This window comes from Cryptomeria japonica, chromosome 3 (genome assembly GCF_030272615.1).
Source record: "Cryptomeria japonica chromosome 3, Sugi_1.0, whole genome shotgun sequence".
In the NCBI taxonomy this organism is placed as follows: Eukaryota; Viridiplantae; Streptophyta; class Pinopsida; order Cupressales; family Cupressaceae; genus Cryptomeria; species Cryptomeria japonica.
In genome coordinates, this window is record NC_081407.1 from 388,995,030 (window position 1) to 389,010,894 (window position 15,865).

Consider the following 15,865-nt stretch of genomic DNA (forward strand, 5'->3'; position numbering starts at 1 on the left):
GTATATTCCTTGTCCTTTCTTGTTACATTACTAGCTAATCAATAAGGTCATCCCTCAGTTCACCTTTGAAATCAAATTAAACAAAGTTAGCACAATTAGGGAATGAATCTTAAAGGTTTGTCATTTAAAAGACTTGTGCTAATAGGAGGATCATTCAGCAGTTTGTAGTGAGATTAAAGTTGTTTTCAAGAGTTTGGCCTCAGAAAACTTGATCAAGTTCTATAAGTCCTTAAAGTTGGCACCTCCATTTGTTAGAGCTTTTGAGATCCTTGAATTTGAGATTGTGAATTCTCCTTAACTGCAATAGATGATGAACTATCATTTACCTTGGATGCAACCAAGATTCTAAATAATCCAAAGTTCAAATTTATCAAGTGACAATTTGTGAGACTTATTATATTATTAACTTGTTCCTCGTTGTGGATTGATGAAGCAAGACATGGCATACCATTCTTTTCTTGACCAGCTACACACAATTCAAATTAAGCACATTGTACATGTAACTTTAAATCTACTGTGGATTATGCAACCAGCTTGGATTTACCACCATATTATTCAACACAGGTTCAGTGTAACTTCATGAGATATTAAGAAACAGCTGACTATTATCTTATCCCTCACAAAGGCATGATGCAAGGCACTGGTCACTGTATCTTATGAAACCATCTGGATCAAGGGAATACTTCGGACATGAATCTGCATCAAATGGAGCCAACAATTCTCTTTTTGTGAGATCAAAGTTTCATAGTGATGACCACAAAGTTAAAACCTAATTTTTGCACTGAAATTAACCAAATTGAGATCCAACATCATTACATGCGACTCGAGGTGAGCAGAAGTTAAATTGATATGTTTTAGTATGCAGGATTAGCTTAAAAATATCTTTACATTGCCATTAAGTAAAATCAAAAACTTGAAAATCCAAGTTCCCTTCATAAAAGAAACTAAAATGGTTATTAGGAGAGGCTATCAGGAGTTTCCATTTTTAATTCAGGGTCATTTTAACAATTGAAAAAATTCACTGTTACCCAAAACTTGTACCTTGACCCTTGGTAATTGTCTCCTGTCTCACAAAAGCAACCCTTCCTTGGAGACATGCATGGGGATGCTTGCAGACATCATGAGACTTCAGCTGGTGTAGCCGAGCATCTCCCTATACCTCCCAAAAACATCCATAGAAAACAGGGAGACTTCCACAGAAGTTTATTAAATGTCATATTTATTACAGTGAATTTTTCTTCTTGTACTAATAACTTGTTGAAGAGAAGCAAAACAACTAAAGAAAAATGCGAGAAGGTAGTTATTTTGCTCATTTTTGCAACAAAATTTACAACATGATTTGTAGCATAGAATTTTCCAATCAAACTCAGCAGTAAGAAGAATTAAGATGACTGTGTACAGCAGCATTATGAATTGAAGTGGGAAAGGGGTGTTCCACATCAGTCACTTATGCTAATAAAATAAAGCATTCCATGCTTTGCATTTGCAATTTTCTTACAACTGATAAAAATACAGGTAGCATGATTCCTATATGGTTATCAGCTTCTACAAAAGAAAGCATTAGAGATTATTTATCGACTATTGAAAATATAAGTTATCCAGGAATGTCGCGCGTGATGAAGTGTAGGAGGTGGAGCATCAGTCAGTTTCAAAAATGTTGCTTTCGCTTAAAATAATAACCATTTTCTTTGTAAGAAAAAGGCACCCTTTCTAAGGGGTATTTGTGCATATTGCTACATTTAGGAGCACATTGAGGGCTTCTGAGTGTAGAACTTTAAAATATAGGACAAGTCATTAACAGCTTGATTTGTCCTGTTTAAGATTGTCAAGTGATGTGTTCTCTAAAATTAAATGCATCATTAGTTTCTGCTTCTTTGTGTGTTCTCTAAATGCATTAGTTTCTGCTTTTTTTGTGTGTTTTTATTTTCCTAAGTTCAAATTTTCAGCTGCTGAGTCTGTGCCGAGTCTTAAGTTTTCCAACTATGCCTAATTAAAGCATAATGATACACAGTTTTAGATATAAATCTATCTTGGTCTTTAGTTTTCAGATATACAGTCCAACCCTAATTACCTGCTAACAAAGTGCTTCTAACTCTCTTCTTACCTGCAAATGATGTACCCCAAGCAAAATGATTGACTGTATGAAAGGAGAACTGCTTATTCTATTTTCTTCCTTAAAAGATATATGGAACTCGCCAAACATGCGCATAATGCCATTATAAGCATCCGGCACTAAGAATTGGTGCTGCTGCCTTACTATTCAGGAATTTTTCCAAACATGGCCATGATGCCTTTGTTCAAGAAATGAAGCAATCACAGGAGCAAGATCAAACAACAAAACCTGGAAACCTTCCACAAAATGAGAGCTGGAAAGCAAGATTTGCTAATTGCTCAAGAATGAATAAGTACAAAATGAATGAAAAAAATAAAAAGCCTTGCTTTTATGTGCAAGGATAAAAAAAACCTAAAAAAGCCTTAAGTGAGCCTAATAAAAGGTAATTAAGTGTAGTTAAATAAATAATTGCACCAACAGCTCCCCTTAAATCAAACTTATGGTGGCACAAAACAATGCATGAAAAAACAAAGATGAGTCTAGACAACAAGACCTGATGAGGTATCCACATACAAATAAAAAGAATCTCTCAAAACCGAAGAAAAGAAGAAAACCTCATGTGAAAACACTCCTCTCCAAGAAAAAGATGCAAACATGAAAGAAAGCATATAAAAAAATGAAGGAGACCTCATGAAGAACCCCTCCGGACAACTTCCTTCACCCCAAGCATCGATCACAACTGGAGGTAACAAGGCAATGCTAAAGGTTTCGTGAAGATATCTGCAACCTACTCCTCTATAGGCATGTACTCCAAGGTAAGAAAACCATCCCGAATCAATTGCCGAATGAAGGGCATGTGGATCGATCTCTATGTGCTTATTCCTTTGATGCTCCACTAGGTTGTGAGAACTATAAATGGCACTCTAATTGTCACACCAAATAACATTGGGACCATCAGGAGGGAAACCAAAATCAATAACTAACGAAGCCATATCATCTCTTGGCTAGCTGAAACCGCTGCTCGATACTCAGCCTTCGTAGATGATAAAGCAATAGCTGATTGCTTCTTGCAAAACCATGTTATGCGTCCAGAACCAAGGGAAAAAACAAAGCCAAAAGTGGACATCCTGTCATTAACATCACCAGGCCAATCTAAGTCAGTGAAGCTCACAATCCAATAATCTCCTAATGTATAACAAATATCATAATGAGAGGTGCTCTGAATGTATATCAAAATATGCTTCACAGCCTTCCAATGACTCTTAGGTGGATCATGTGAGAAATGAGAGACAAGATCACCTACAAAAGAGATATCACGATGAGAATGTGTCAGGTACAAAAGATTGCCCACCAATTACCTATATGATGTAGCATCAACTAAAAGAGTGGAATAATTGGAAGACAATACAACACCTAACTAGAATAGTGTTGGGGGGTGGGCTTGCAATCAAGCAAGCCAAATCTCTAAAGCATATCAAGAGCATGCTTTTGCTGAAAAATAGTAATCCCATCCGAAGACTGAATAACTTATAAACCAGGAAAGTAATGCAAAAGACCTAGATCTGTCATATCAAATCGCTCCATCAATGCTCTTTGAACATTTTGAATCATGAAAGATGAACTACTTGTAAGAATCAAATCATCTACATACAATACTATAATCAAAAGATCATCCTCTATCTCTGAGTGTACACTATGGGATTGGAATGACAATGGGTGAAAAACAAAAGAAAGCAGAAAAATGTCCATCTTCTCATACCAAGCCCTAAGGGCTTGTTTAAGAACATATGATGAATGACAAAGCTTGCAAACTACTGAAGAGTCATACACAAAACTAGGTGGTTGCTCCACATAAATTTCCTCATGAAGATCTTCGTGCAAGAAAGCACTCTTCACATCCATCTAATATATTGTCCATCCCTGTGAAGCTGCAACTGAAAGTACAAGACAAATAAAATCCATCTTGCCAATAGAGCAAATGTCTAAGAATAATCAATGCCTTCAACCTATGAAAACATCAATGCAACCATTAGCAACATATTTGGTGTGATACACCCACTTGCACTGAACCAACTTTCTTCCCTTAGGAAGGAGAACAAGATACCAAGAATTATTCTTCATCAATGAAGAGTACTCCTCTACCATAGCCCTATCCCACTTAGGAATAACTATTGCATCCAAAAACTTTTAAGGATAATCCAAAATGGCATGACTTAAAAGACTTACACCTAATGTTTGTGAACAAGTACAATGGGAATCCAAAGGATCACCTACCAAGGGTCCAGCTACATCAATGGTATTGAGGGCCCACTTGGGTAAGCGCTTAAGTATTTAGAGGTGCTGATGGAGCTAGAACATCATCCTCATCCTTAAGAAATAAGGAATCCTCAAGAGATGAAGGAGTAGTAGGTAGTGAGGATAATCTAGTGAAGAAGAATCCATCAGATGAAAGCACTCATCAAACTAGACATTCCACCTACAAAAGACATCTCTGGAAACAAGATCAAATAACCTATATGCCTTAACATCCTCATAGTAGCCAACAAATATGAGTGGTTGGCCTTTCCTCTCCATGGCTTTCCGTTGAGCAGCTGAAATAAATGCCCAAACTTCACTACCAAAAACTGTAAATGATTTATCTAGCTTGACAAGTGACCAAACCCCCTCAAGAGTCATATGCCTTGTAAGGCATATGATTTTGAATATAATTGGCACAATTCACTACTTCGGCTCAAAAAGTAGAATCCATATCCCATGACTAAATCATATGGTCAGCCATATACCATATTATTTTGTTCTTTTGCTCAGCAACATCATTACACCATTCTGCTGAGTGGTGTAAGGAACTGTAAGCTGATGTTGAAAACCATACTCAATGCAAAAATCCCTAAAAGCATGATTGACATACTCCCCCCCATTATCTGTGTGTATCCTACTGATAGAAAGACTAGATTGATTCTCCACTAATGCCTTGAAGATCCTGATAGTATCAAAGACATTGCTTTTGTACTTAAGAAAGTACACCCATGTACGTGTTGAGAAGTTATCAATGAATGTGAGCACATATTTGGCCCCTGAAAAAAGGAGTTGAAAATGACATGATGTCAGTATGTACCAACTCTAAAGGTGCAATCACATGTGTGGCTTTACCTATAGGAAAAGAATCTCAGTGGTGTTTACCAAGGACAACCTCAACAAACACTGTCTATGCAAGAAATCGTAGGTAGTCCTATCACTAATGGCTACGTGCTAATCTATTGTAGATGTTTGTAATTGACATGACCAAAACATTCATGCCAAATCTTATCAACAGAGTTTGCGTGTGCTATGAAAGATGAACTTGTTGAATTCTCAAAGCCATCAAATCTATATAACTAAGAAGTCGAATCAAACACTCCCAATAGCCACAATAATATAAAAATCATGAAGCTCCTGAATGACCACCTCATGTCGGGAGAACTCAATTGTCTTGCCTGTACTAGGATGACAAAACCGATACACTGAAAGAAGGTTGGTTGAAATATTAAGGAAAACAAGTACATCCTAAATACAATCATCCCTAAGCGGAATGGTACCTGAACCCAAAATTGAGAGTTGTGTAGGGTCCCTCACTACAATATGTGAAGTGTTGCAAACTGAGAGGGATGTGACTATAACCTAGGAATGTGTCATGCGATGGGAAGCTTCAGAGTCAAATTTCCAACTAGCTGTTGTAGATGAGGCCCATGCAAAGAGAGCATGACCTTTGCCTGTACAAGTAGAAGAGGAGTTAGAAGTTAAAATGTTATGTTGTTGCATGGTTTTCTCTAACGGCTCTAGTCTGAAATATCCTTAGCAGGCCTTTTAACAGGGTTTGTATACAAAATTTATATGCTCAAATAGCATGCACAAAATTAAAGTTTCTAGACAACCATTCAACTCTATAGTCCTTCTCTAGAACAACAATCAAATAACTGAATTTCCAACCATGACACCAAATATATTAGAGACTAATAATAATCTTAGGATCCAATATTAATCTGATAAGGTTTTTGAGTACAAAATGCAATAACACACAATATTAATTACAAATGGCACTCCCAGTTCTAATGAATAAATTATTGTGTCTGATTATGATCCTATTGTTGCTTTCATAACTCTCCTTTGCTTTGCTGGTGTCCGATGACACACAGCAAAGAAAAATGACCCCTGCCTACAGGTGTGCCAGCCATTGGAATCTTAATCACCAACTATAGGTGCATAAACCATCGACATCTTAATCGTTGCTCACAGGTGCATAAATCATCAAGCGGTAGTTCCTTACGCCTTGCGCAAAGGTCAAGATTGAGGCATTGTTGTCAAGAATTACCTTCCAATGATGAAATATGTTAGCAGCAACCAAGAGGAAAGACTGAGAGGGGGGGGTTGAATCAGTCTTCACTGGAACAACAAACTTAACCACAAAACATAGATCTGATAAACTGCAGCAATAAGACAAATAAGCCAATTAACAGTACAACACACAACACCAAGATTTTGATGTGGAAAACCCGATTACGGGAAAAACCATGGTGGGAACCTACCCACAGTAAGATGATACTCTGCAATAGTATGTGAAAATGTTACAATGGGGAATGCACATGCATTCAAGCACATTGCATAGAGCTCATTGCTCAAAAATAATGGCTCGGAAGGCTACAACCCTCAGGGAAGTCTCACTGACTTACAATAAGATTCGGACTACAATCCGAAAGAAATGAACTGAAAGAATAGCATCTCCAAATGCCTGATTACAGTTCCAGTTAAGCACAAATGTCTGCCCTACAACACCAATCTCACCACAAACTCAACACCGAAGGATAAATCATTTGTTCGCACACAAACCTCTCTCTAATAATGCATACACAACATCGACACCCAAACTACATGACTATATCACCTATATATACAATTCATCAACCTTGATAACAAGGTCAGCAAAACCCTCAACCCTCAATTACAAAATTACATCACACGATACAAAGATCGACCATCGGACCAATATAATGGTTTACATAGCATAACATGGTCCTAAATCAAATTCCCAAACGCACAACTCCACCGAAAATCATGCCAAGATCAACCGCAACACGCTACACCACCAGAAATACTACATAACACGCAAATCACCGGTTGATAGAAACCATCAAAAACTCGCACAACGATCAATGCAGATCGCCAAAATAAATAAGAAATGACTAAGAAACACCAACAAGCACGTTAGAATCATCCAGAACAGCTGCACCAACACCACTTTTCAAATCTTCATCGGTCAACGTCTGAAAGCTCAAGAACACAACCAATCAGCAACTCTCACGAAGAAAGATAACTTGCGGAGCACCAAATCACGATCCAACTGAAATGAAGATACACAAGACCATCCCAAGCAATATCCCAAAAGCTCAGCACCAGATTTGATCACACCGGAATATACCGGAAGATATACCGGACTTTGCAAAACAGTGATCAGCAAACCAACACTACAAACCAGATCACAAAACCTTCCCAATCTGCAATCACTGGAGCAATCACCGGAATATGTTGACATCAATGACAACAACATATCCTAGCAGCAGCAATGACCAACAATATCCAACAAAATACACCCAAATAGTGAAGAATGAAGGCAATGAACTCATGGAAGTCTGGAGGAGAAAATTTGACTAAGTTAAAATTTTGCTTAAGTCGTGGTCCTTATACAAGCTTGCTCACCAAGGGCAATTTGTGCAAATGAACCTAGAATTTACGCCCAACCTAGAAGGGGTATCAAAGCCTCTAAGTCACCTAGAACTTCACAAGAACCTAGCAACATATCAATCAAGGTGGCAAACGTTAATGGAGAAGAGTGAGCCTGATGTTTGCAATGAAAATTTGACTAAGTATGAGTCTTGGCAAGGACCACCTTACTTTCAAAATTGTGCAAATGGGCATGAAAAATGCGCCCAAGCAAAAGTGGTGCAAATGAGAGGGCAAAATGCGCCCTAAGTTGTACAAATGAGAGGTGAAAAGGCACTCAAGCAACCAAGATTGTGCGAGTGAACCCCAATTTCGTGCCCCCCTTTTGTGCAAATGGACATAGAAAATGCGCTTAAGTAAATGTTGTGCGAATGAGCCTAGGATTTGCGCTAACATTTGTGCAATTGACCATAACAAATGCACCCTCCCTTAACCCTTTGTGCAAATGAACGCCAAAAATGCGCCCTCCTTTAAGTTTTTTTGCAATTAACCATTGAAAATTTGAAAATGGGCTTAACCAAGGAATATTTTGTGTAAATAAACGTTAAAAATGCGCTCAAGGGAGCATTTTGGGTGAATGGACCTACGATTTGCGCCTTCATTTGTACAATTGAGCATGAAGTTTGCGCCCTCACTTGTGCAAATAGATGTGAAAAATCTGCCCTAGCAAGGCGCTCCTAAGTCAAGTTGCAAGGTTTGCTAACTCAGCCACATGTAGAAATGCTCAAAGAAGGAAATGAAGCAATGCAATTCATTTCATTTGCTAAGTTGGCCACAAGAAGAAATGCGCTCAATGAAGGAGATTAAACGATTTGTCTTTTGTCAAGTCAGCCTTGAAGATGAAAAGACACTTGGTGGTTGAAACGCCTATGTATGAATGGGTTGAGCATTTCATTTGCTCAGCCATTCAAAACATTGTTGTCCTCATTTTTGGATTTTCAAAAATGTGACAACCCTTACAAAATTTTGGTTTAAATATATTGTTTTTGTCTCCAAGGCACATTTTATGAGGTACAAAACTCACATTTGTTAGTGTCAAATCATTGGGGGGTGTCTTTGCCATCATTGTCCAAATTTTGGTGAGTTTTGGTCTTCTTTTTCGTAGTTTTTTGTGCAAATTCGGGTTTTCAGAGCAGTCACTGCAAGTTGAGATTTTACTCTTAAGGCACGCTTCCCGAGGCAAAAAAAAATTGCTCCTTGGTGAACAGGACTGATCTTCGATCCATTCTCGATTCACGTTTCAAATTTCATCGCGTTTCGAGTTCATTTGCTATGTCTTTCTTTCAATTTTGGGTTTTTTCTTCCTAACTGCAGGTGAGAAATTTTCTTTCTATTGCAAGTTAGGAGTTTCCTTTATGTTTTTGTGTTGTAGGGAAATTTTAAAACAATTACAAGTGCACTTTATTTAAAACTTGTAACTTGTAACTTACTTTTTATTTCCCCCTTGCTTTTTATGTCTTTTAAGTTGTAGGAACTTTTTGGATAAATTGCAAGTGAATTTAAAATTACAAGTTTAATGAGAACTTGTAAGTTCTCATAAAAGTTCCTACTTTATGTTTTAAACTTGTAATAGGGATTTTGTTTCCCTATTACAAGTCTTTATGTGACTTTATGTTTTATTTTTAAGCTGTAATGGGGATTTTATTTCCTATTGCAAGTTTTTATGTTTTATTGTTGAAAGTTGTAATAGGGATTTTATTTCCCTATACAAGTCCTTTTGTACTTTTCTCTCCTAGAAACCCGAATTTGCACAAATGAAGGGAAAAGTAAGTCATTTTAAACTTGTAAAAGGTTTTTAGAACCCGATTGCATCTTTGTAGGCTACGTTTTTTGCTTGTAGTTGGAGAGGAAAAACCCGATTTGCATCCTTGCTCTCACAAATCTGTTTTTGGTGGCATTTCTTCCCCTAAATCCGTTCCATATTAATGCTAAATTATTAGGAATCAATGCTAGTTGCCACGTTTTCTACCAAAAACGGCTTGGGCAAACACGTAAGGCATTTTGGAAGACGTTTTTGAAGACATCTTTTGCTGGTTCTTTCCGCATTTTGGGTGCTCCTTTTTCGCCATTGTTGCCACGTTTTGTATCCAACATTAATGCAAAGTGTTTGGCATCAAACATGAGTCTTATTTCCATGCCGTTTTTGAAGGAGGAGGTTGAATCAAAATTCGTTTTTGGCTGCCAAGGGTTTTCAGCATGTTTGTTTATGGAGCATTTCAATTCTTCCCAAGCTCATTTGTTTTGGTCTAGGACACATTTGACCAAGCAAGAATTCGAGTTTCTAATTGATCTTCCCAAATGGTAAGTTCTTTGAATGCAATTTGTAAATGTGCAAGATTTTCCCCTCTTTCATTTTTCCTATTTACTTGTATTCAGGTCTATAAAACCCGATTACAAGTAACTGTGGTAATGTTGACCTTCCCCCTTTGGTAAAAAGAGTTAATCTTCTTTTTACAAAATTTACAAATATTGAGGAATTGTCATGAGACTCATTCATTTGATTTCAGGATTTACAAATCTGATTACAAGTTGAACTTTTTCCCTTTTTCCAAGTTGTCAATCTGAAAATATTCCTTCCCATACATGTACATGGTCATAAGCTTCATTCCCATCATTTCCCACATATCAAAATCCCTATTCCCACCATTTCATCCACTCATTTCACACCTTCATCCATTTTTCCCTTTTAAAGTCTACTTGCAGTCGGAATTTTAAAACCCGATTGCAGTTGTGTCTTCACTTGCAGTCAGCCTTCCAGAACCGAAATTGGTCCAAAATGCACTCAAAAACACTTGAAAATGAGTCTTAAAGGTCCAATTATAAGTGCAAACTTGTGGATACCCATTACACATATGAAGTTGCATGTTTGTTCTCCACAATTGCAAGTTAATACTCTTGTTTTTCCACGCATGTAATGAAGTTTCCAAAACCCGAAATTCACTTGTGAGCCCATTTTTGCATCAATTCATCCTTTCCCTTGTCAGTCATGTTCGCACAAAAGACCTACCAAATCAATGGATAAGACCATGGGCCTTATTTTGCAAACAGATTCCAAGATTGGAGAAAGAACAACAACATGACGGAGCCACACAAGGAGATGGATAAGTGACATGAATGGTTGAGAGCATAGAATGCTTTCAAGACAGAGATAGACTTCTTACTTCAACCTTGCAAAGAACTTCTCTCCTGGAAAGTCAGTACTACCCCAAGCATGTGAAAGGTTGGAGTTCGCAGGTTAAAGACACAAAGACTATCAAAGGTGTAAGTTCTTGTTCCAGTTCAAGATGCCATTTACCTCGATCACATAGTGTCTTGTAGCAGCATGAACATTTTCAAAACAGAGGATGATGTAATTAGAGTCATGTCTTCGAACACATAGAATAGTTTCAATTGTGTATTTGTAATTTCGTTTTGACAAGTTTACTTGTAAAAAAAACAATTTTGTAATTGCAAGTGTATCACTTGCACTTTTGTAATTACAAGTAAGTTGATTACAAGTAAATTCAGAATAGGAATTGTAATTTTGAATAAGTCTTAGTTAGTAGTTGGAATAAGTCATGGTGGTTGAAAGAATTTCTCAAGTTAGTTAGGATCCTCCCACCTTTTTCTCAAGGTTCCTCTCCTATAAATACTTGAGGGGATCTATTGTAATTTTTTTATCTTTTGGCAATGCAGCAAAATTTTGTCAATTTGTATGTACACTTTCAGACTTTGAGCTTAGAAGTAAATCAAATTGCTTTCAATAAAAGAGGCAAGTTGTGTTGAGACTTTGTGCCAATTCAAGTTGTTATGTGATGACATTTTCTAGAGTTGATTGTGATTTTTGTTATATTGTTTAAGAGGGATTCAAATTCAATCTTGTAGACTTTGAGCTGCTAATTGCATTTGGAGATATAGGTTTGGTTTTCAGACTTGGTCTTGCAAACTTTGAGTTGTTTATCATGTTTGAAGCTAGTGTAGAAAGATCAAGTAAGGAGATAACTTGTAGACTTTGTGTTGCTTTTATTTTTAAGACTTGTGCATGTAAGGTGAAGTGCATCATATAGACAGACTTTGAGCTGTTGTGTGTTGTACATTATTATCAATTTGATAGGACAGTAGAAGTGTTGAAGACTTTGTGCTTTCATTTCTGTTTTCTTGTCCCGGGGAAGTGACGGAGGTCTTTGTGCTTTCATGGAAACTTTGCTTCCCTTTGTTTCAAAAATACTACAAAAAAAAGTCTCATTTCTATATTTGTTGTTATTTATTTCCAATTGCTATTACTTTTTTGTGAAGAGAAAAGAGTATAGTTTTTCTTGAGAGAAGAAGAAGACTGTTGTCTCACCCATATTAAATTAGTTTAGTTTGTAGATAGGGGGAGCCTTCACTAAATTAGGAGAGTATCATACTCACACACTGTGGCTGAAACCACAATTTTGCACATTCCCCAAGTGTACAAAAGTTTCACCCAACAAACATTATATCCAATCCGATCATACCTGCAAATTCAAACAAGGAAGACAATCCAATCAGGCATCTTAAGGTGAAGTTAAAGAGATTTAAGACAAGCATCAAGCAGCATTGATACAAGTTCAAACCTTGGCAGATCTGAAATTTGAATTTATAACAGGTCTGTGGCAGTCCTAAAGGCAAGGCTGATTCAAATCAGACCATCAACATCAATCAAAACATCATTACAAACCTGATTTTGAGGAAAAATCATCATTTGCTGCAAATTTCAAGAAACCCTAGGCTTAAAATTTTATTATAAGATTAAATGTCCGAGTTATTTACATCATTTCCAGGTCTGACCTATTGAACCAAGCTCTGCAATTCAATCGTTGCAGACTAATTTCCAGGCTGCAATTCATTTTTTTTAAGCAAAATCGAGTTTTGTTTTGATTGGGGTATGTGGAAAGCTGAGAATTTAGGTTAAAATTAGGGTTTCTTGTGGCATTTTATTTCAGATTTCATTACTTGAGGATTGATTAGGGCTTACTCTCTTTCGCATCCTTTGCATCAATCTCATTGCAGTTCATTTCAGACTTAAAGGCATAAGAGGTGTACAGTCTAACTTTTGGTCATCATTTAATCATCAGAAACCTCAAGAAATATCAATATCATAATACAAAGTAAACTGTCTTGCAGATAGATATCAGGAGCAAGGACTGGAGGTAACAGAAGGTAGGTGCAAATGAAGGATGAGTTTAGAGGAGTACTCTTGGAATCCAAGCTCTCCTCTAAATGGCGAAAAGTTGGTAACATCAAGCTTGGTCACATTGACATCAATGACTTTCAAGATCGAGTGTTTGGGAAGGGGAAGTACAATACTTCCAAGATGGCAAGAAAGTTGACAAGGAATGGCATCTCTCATATTGCTGGCTTCCTCCCTGCAGTTTAATGTAGTGAGCTGATTGTAGAGTGTGCCAAGCACTACAACTCGGAAACGAAGACAAATTGTGGCACCCGATGGTAAAGTGTTAGCTTACTTCACAGAGGCAGCAGTGGCAGAAGTATTTGATCTTCCTATATGTGACTCCATGGTTTACAAGATCAAGAAGGATGCCTTAGCATTATATGATAGCAAGCCTGAAAAATGTGTTGAGATTATCAACAACGAGTAGATCAAAGAGCCTAGACATCACCATAAGAGGTTACCAAAGAAGCTTCTCAAATCTGACTTCAAGGAAGGAATTGGAGATTAGGTCGTGATGCTGAACCGAGTCATGGGGTCACCCTAAGCTTCTTCATATGAGCATTGGATGTGGTATTACATTGAAGAGGTTGCAAAGGGAACCAAGATCATCAATTGGGCAAAGTTAGTGAGTGACAACCTGAATGAACAGTTGAAGGATATAGAGCAGACAAAGACTTTTTATATGAGCTCATATGTGGTATATATCCTAGCTAGATATTGCAAATATAAAGGACTAACTTGTAGAGCACCAGTTGGACCTGCTGAAGGACAAATGTTGGTATATGACACCTATCCTCAATTACATTTGCACATTGCTCACTACAAGAGAGTGAATGATGCCTTCACAATGCATATTGTGAGAATGTGAGAATGTGAGAATGTTACAAGGAGGCATTCATATGCGGTTGTCTAAGAAGGCTATGAATCTGATCAAAAAGTATGGTTCATGGTACATTCAATTCCCTAAATTCACTTATCTAAGGATACAAGGATACTCATCCTATGCATACCGTCTTCCAAGATATCCTATGGATAGGATGGTGCTACTAGAGTTGTCAAGGCAATTGCTGGAGTATGATAAGATTCAGAAGAAAAAGAAGAAGGCAAGAACGAATTTCCCCAACATGATAGGGAAGTCCATTGAAACTTGTTATACCTTACAAGAGGAACAAGGATCCGAAGAAAAGTTGCAATATTATAATCTCAAGACACACACTGCAAGAAGTAATTTTGATCCTTACCACAACGTCAAGACAGTGAATGGAAAGAAATTCCCTCATCTCATGCACATTAAAGATCATTGGGCCAATGCAATGGATGACTATGATATAAGGAAAAGATTGTATTCAAGGTTATCACTTGAATTGATTAGACTTACAAAGATATTGTGTGTGCCTGATCAAATTGAGGAAGATGATAGGGCTACATTACAGCATTTTGATAAGGAGAAAGGTAAACCTCTTCCTTCATAAGACTGATCTGTTCTAGAGATTACTCAACCTGAGATAATTGATCAGCCAGTGATAGATAACAGTAAGAGATGGATACTTCATCAAGTTGACAAGCTAAGAGAAAAACACATCCCTTTAACTTATGAATTGATGGACAAAGAAGAATCAGCATCTTCAAAATATGAATATTCTGAGGAATCCGAAGATGAAATCACAGAAAATGAAGTAAATACACAAGAAGAAGGGAATCATGGTAGAGAAGGAGAAGTTCCCGAGAGTTCACAATCTCAAGGAAAGAAGAGGAAAGGAGTACATGATGAACCAGTGCAGCAAAAGAGACATAAGTCAGCAACTACCCAATCTACTACCAGCACTTCTTCCGGAAGCGAGGTAGATCTCTTTGTGGATATGCATGCAGCTTCAAAGGAGAGATGCACATCCCAAGAAGGAGATGGAATTACTCCAAATTTGCAAGATAGGAGTGTAAATGAATCAAACAAAACTATCCAGCAAAAGGATGTGGAAGTCAATTTACCACCCAACAATGAAGATACTACATACAATCAGCAAGCAAATACTGTTGGAGAGATACTAGGAATGAATATTGATGGTCATGAGGAAGAGTTCCATGAAGATACAATCGCAGCCTCAAGAGGAAATCAAGAACAAGCTGAAATAGAGGAAGAAGATGAGCAGCTAAGCCAAGCACCAGAATGGCTAAGGGAGAGAATGAAGAAGAAGCCTATAACAGTGATTGATGAAGTGAAAGATTTAGATACTCTCCTAGCTCAGGTGCGCCAAACTAAAGAAAAGAAGAAACCTAAGAAATATTCCAAATTTGTAAATGAAGCTTCTGGTTCTCGGGTGGTACAAGTGGCAACCCCAGAATTTGATAAACCGAGGGAAGCGATCACAGCTGAAGATTATGATATATAAGAGAGATTGATCTAGGTCCTATCACTAAGAGTCAAGCAGTTGATGAGCTACGAGGTTCAGTCTTTAACATAGAAGAGCAATTGAAATGGAGATTGAAAAGAACAGACAATTGAAGAAAGAAAATAAGTAGTTAGTGGACTATATACAATGTTTGACAAAGCCACTCCGACAAGAAGGTGAGACATTTGTCCCTCCTGAAATACTTTCCAAGGAAGCAGTTGAAGGCATTGAGGAGACAAGGGTGATAGCTCAAACAACCAAAGGGTGGATTGCAGGTACCTTTGATCAAGCAAATGTATTTACCAGAGAGTTTGTGCAAACATATGATAAAGTCACATCATTCTTGTGTCGGATTCATAACACAATAGAATTGTGGGAAGACTTCCAAGTTATTCAAGACAAGACCATCCCACATTTGCAAGCATTGAAAGAAATTCCTAAGCAAACTTTGGTAGATGGAGGGGTGATGGAGGCAAGGCAGTTTATGACTTTAGC

At 37.4% G+C, this 15,865-nt stretch overlaps 1 long non-coding RNA gene across 1 annotated transcript; it reads right to left on the reverse strand.

The window, feature by feature from the left end:
• Positions 1–343: 343 nt before the first annotated feature.
• On the reverse strand, positions 344–14,293 carry LOC131047937 (uncharacterized). The gene is made up of 2 exons (XR_009106322.2): positions 1,042–14,293; positions 344–696 (listed from the first exon to the last, which is right to left on the reverse strand). It is a non-coding gene; the product is annotated as an uncharacterized LOC131047937 (long non-coding RNA).
• Positions 14,294–15,865: the final 1,572 nt, after the last annotated feature.